This window comes from Pieris brassicae, unplaced genomic scaffold (genome assembly GCF_905147105.1).
Source record: "Pieris brassicae unplaced genomic scaffold, ilPieBrab1.1, whole genome shotgun sequence".
NCBI lineage: Eukaryota > Metazoa > Arthropoda > Insecta > Lepidoptera > Pieridae > Pieris > Pieris brassicae.
In genome coordinates this window covers 60,001-65,000 of record NW_025576219.1, presented here as the reverse complement: position 1 = coordinate 65,000, position 5,000 = coordinate 60,001, and the positions used below count along the sequence as shown (strand labels likewise).

The following is a 5,000-nucleotide window of genomic DNA, read 5'->3' as shown; positions in this document are numbered from 1 at the left end:
TAAATATTCAATTTTAACTAGAAACGTATCGCTATCGCTAACAAAACCCCACACCACACACCACCACACGTTACACACATATACTTGACAGAGTAGATACTATCTACATATCTATCGACAGAGTTGTAGATATCGTGCCGTTGAACGGCATCTTGTCGCGTCGCGTGGCGATCTTGTACGAGAAACATTTTCCTCTGACATTGTATCGGAATAATTATTATAATTCATTATTATACATACATACATACATACATACATACATACATACATACATACATATTATTAATAAATTAATTGTTTTTTTTTTCTTCAAATAAACCCACATTGCCATTTCTCTGAGCGTGTGCTGCGAGCTTCAACGAGAAACATTCGGCGCGAAACTGTCGAGCGGCCGGCCGTCGCGCGCCGCACCTGTACGAGAAACATTTTCCTCTGACGTTGCATCGGAATAATTATTATAATTCATTATTATACATACATACATACATACATACATACATATTATTAATAAATTAATTGTTTTTTTTTTTTTTTTTTTTTTCTTCAAATAAACCCACATTGCCATTTCTCTGAGCGTGTGCTGCGAGCTTCAACGAGAAACATTCGGCGCGAAACTGTCGAGCGGCCGGCCGTCGCGCGCCGCACCTGTACGAGAAACATTTTCCTCTGACGTTGCATCGGAATAATTATTATAATTCATTATTATACATACATACATACATACATACATACATACATATTATTAATAAATATAATTGTTTTTTTTGTTTTTTCTTTTCTTCAAATAAACCCACATTGCCATTTCTCTGAGCGTGTGCTGCGAGCTTCAACGAGAAACATTCGGCGCGAAACTGTCGAGCGGCCGGCCGTCGCGCGCCGCACCTGTACGAGAAACATTTTCCTCTGACGTTGCATCGGAATAATTATTATAATTCATTATTATACATACATACATACATACATACATACATATTATTAATAAATTAATTGTTTTTTTTTTTTTTTTTTTTTTCTTCAAATAAACCCACATTGCCATTTCTCTGAGCGTGTGCTGCGAGCTTCAACGAGAAACATTCGGCGCGAAACTGTCGAGCGGCCGGCCGTCGCGCGCCGCACCTGTACGAGAAACATTTTCCTCTGACGTTGCATCGGAATAATTATTATAATTCATTATTATACATACATACATACATACATACATACATACATATTATTAATAAATATAATTGTTTTTTTTGTTTTTTCTTTTCTTCAAATAAACCCACATTGCCATTTCTCTGAGCGTGTGCTGCGAGCTTCAACGAGAAACATTCGGCGCGAAACTGTCGAGCGGCCGGCCGTCGCGCGCCGCACCTGTACGAGAAACATTTTCCTCTGACGTTGCATCGGAATAATTATTATAATTCATTATTATACATACATACATACATACATACATACATACATATTATTAATAAATTAATTGTTTTTTTTTTCTTCAAATAAACCCACATTGCCATTTCTCTGAGCGTGTGCTGCGAGCTTCAACGAGAAACATATCTATCAATACAAATGTCTATGCAAAAAAAAGAAAACAAACAAAATCATATCAGTCAATAAAATAAATAATAATATTTTTTTACTACTACTACTAGTACTACTACGTGCTACTACTGCACGCCAATACACATACATAATAAAATGAAAAATCGTCTCTCTCTCGCTCGCTCTACGAGAAACATTCGACGTCCGCTCCAATGCCGACGCGGACTATTGCTCTCGGTATAGATGTGGAGCGAAACAGTCGTGCGCACAGCGTCGACTCGTTCTCGTTGCCGCGCGTCGTTCGTCTATATAATAGACACGAACGACGGACGAGAGAGAATGTGTTCTTGTTTTTGTTTTTGTGTTTGTGCGAAGTGTGAGAATATTATATACATATATTCGCGCATGGATGATATAGATATGGGTATGGATTTTCGGAGGAAATTATATCAAATTCGTATTTCGAATGCGAGACCGCCGAGATCTTTCCCAGCTCTCTCTCTCTCTGTGTGTGTGGTGTATAGTACATTTTATATATCTCTCTTGTGTCAACACAAAATAACAAAGAATATACATACTACTCCTCCTCATATTTTATATAATATAATATAAAATTATATTATAGCACCGCGTTCGCAGACCGTATGGTGATGTTACCAATCGACCAAGATTTGGGACCGTCTCCCCCGGTGTTATCTGTGATGTTAAAAGAATACGCTTCTAGGCACACCTCAACGCAGGGCGCCTAGCGTGTTCGACACGTGCGCGGTCGCCACGGCGACCGTATATGGAAAGAATGTATAAAAGAGGACGCACACGCGCCCATCGTCGAAACGGTGTGCGCAGCGTCGTGTTGGAATTTATCCCTCAAGCTCCGGGCGTTGATCGTATCTAGTGCGAATCATGCGTGTGTGTGCGCATGTAATTGCCAGCCGAGTTTTAATATGTTTACAATAACGTATTGAATAAAAATTGAGAAGTTGCGTTTAGATGAATGTTCAATTTTCAAATTGTCACAACATCGATTCCCGCCCGCGGGGTCGTGTTCGTTGCAGTTTTATGTCCCTCACAGTGGTCGAGCATCGTTGTACATCACCTCGTTGCGAGATCGTGACGGGACGGCCGCTCGTAGACCGGTCAAAGTTAGTCTATCGATATGAAGCGCGAACGTCGCGTCGCGTGCAAATTCGACGCGTTACGTTCACGCGTGTCGAGAAGGCGCGCGCGCAAGCGCGCGCCCCTCGACGCCGCCGAGCCAGCGGCTCGCCGAAGCCGCGTGACCGCGGTGTAGGCGTGTCGTTTGCGTAAGCAGCTCCCTGGTTGATCCTGCCAGTAGTTATATGCTTGTCTCAAAGATTAAGCCATGCATGTCTCAGTGCAAGCCGTATTAAGGCGATACCGCGAATGGCTCAATATATCAGTTTTGGTTCCTTAGATCTTACTCAGTTACTTGGATAACTGTGGTAATTCTAGAGCTAATACATGCAATCAGAACTCTGACCAGTGATGGGATGAGTGCTTTTATTAGATCAAAACCAATCGGCGGAGGGCCATGCGTCCGAAGTCGTTAATTTTGATGAATCTGGATAACTTTTGCCGATCGCACGGTCCAGTACCGGCGACGCATCTTTCAAATGTCTGCCTTATCAACTTTCGATGGTAGTTTCTGCGACTACCATGGTTGTCACGGGTAACGGGGAATCAGGGTTCGATTCCGGAGAGGGAGCCTGAGAAACGGCTACCACATCCAAGGAAGGCAGCAGGCGCGCAAATTACCCACTCCCGGCACGGGGAGGTAGTGACGAAAAATAACGATACGGGACTCTTACGAGGCCTCGTAATCGGAATGAGTACACTTTAAATATTTTAACGAGGAACAATTGGAGGGCAAGTCTGGTGCCAGCAGCCGCGGTAATTCCAGCTCCAATAGCGTATACTAAAATTGTTGCGGTTAAAAAGCTCGTAGTTGCATTTGTGCGCCGCGCTGTCGGTGCACCGCATCCGCGGTGATACTGACACGTCTGCGGAGCATATCGTCGGTGAGCCGGCGGTAAAACGCCGGTTCAATATCAAAATCCTATCGCGGTGCTCTTCGGTGAGTGTCGAGGTGGGCCGACAATTTTACTTTGAACAAATTAGAGTGCTCAAAGCGGGCTCAAAATGCCGCTTGAATATTTCGTGCATGGAATAATAGAATATGATCTCGGTTCTATTTTGTTGGTTTTCAGAACTCCGAGGTAATGATTAATAGGGATAACTGGGGGCATTCGTATTGCGACGTTAGAGGTGAAATTCTTGGATCGTCGCAAGACGAACATCAGCGAAAGCATTTGCCAAAGGTGTTTTCATCAATCAAGAACGAAAGTTAGAGGTTCGAAGGCGATTAGATACCGCCCTAGTTCTAACCGTAAATATGTCATCTAGCGATCCGCCGACGTTACTACAATGGCTCGGCGGGCAGCTTCCGGGAAACCAAAGATTTTGGACTCCGGGGGGAGTATGGTTGCAAAGCTGAAACTTAAAGGAATTGACGGAAGGGCACCACCAGGAGTGGAGCCTGCGGCTTAATTTGACTCAACACGGGAAATCTCACCAGGCCCGGACACCGGAAGGATTGACAGATTAACAGCTCTTTCTTGATTCGGTGGGTGGTGGTGCATGGCCGTTCTTAGTTGGTGGAGCGATTTGTCTGGTTAATTCCGGTAACGAACGAGACTCTAGCCTGCTAAATAGGCGTCGTCATTCAAGGTGTGCGCGACTCTCGGGGAGCGCAACTCACTGGCGACGTATTAAAATTCTTCTTAGAGGGACCGGCGGCTTCGAGCCGCACGAGATTGAGCAATAACAGGTCTGTGATGCCCTTAGATGTCCTGGGCCGCACGCGCGCTACACTGAAGGAATCAACATGTTCTCCCTGGCCTAGAGGCCCGGGCAACCCGTTGAAACTCCTTCGTGCTGGGGATTGGGGTTTGCAATTATCCCCCATAAACGAGGAATTCCTAGTAAGCGCGAGTCATAAGCTCGCGTTGATTACGTCCCTGCCCTTTGTACACACCGCCCGTCGCTACTACCGATTGAATGATTTAGTGAGGTCTTCGGACCGACACGCGGTGGCCTCACGGCCGTCGGCGTTGCTGGGAAGTTGACCAAACTTGATCATTTAGAGGAAGTAAAAGTCGTAACAAGGTTTCCGTAGGGGAACCTGCGGAAGGATCATTAACGTTGGTTTTTTCTTTTTGTTTTGTTGTTGTCAAAGACTCGCAAAAAAAGAAAAAAATACAAAAACACGTGAATGATACGAATCAAAATCGAATCCGAGACGGTTGACTCTCTCTCGTCGATTCGCGACGTGTGCGTTGCGACACGCTTTGATTAGCGTTCGCTATCGCCTATTGATACTTTGAAATAATATTTTATAATTTTTGTGTACAACCACGCAAATAAAAGAGATTTTCTTTCTTTTCATTTGTCGTACA

General features: G+C 44.1%; 1 non-coding gene across 1 annotated transcript; it reads left to right on the top strand.

Annotated features, from left to right (window-relative positions):
* Positions 1-2,837: 2,837 nt before the first annotated feature.
* LOC123719817 lies at positions 2,838-4,743 on the top strand. Its single transcript, XR_006755909.1, has one exon. It is a non-coding gene; the product is annotated as a small subunit ribosomal RNA (ribosomal RNA).
* Positions 4,744-5,000: the final 257 nt, after the last annotated feature.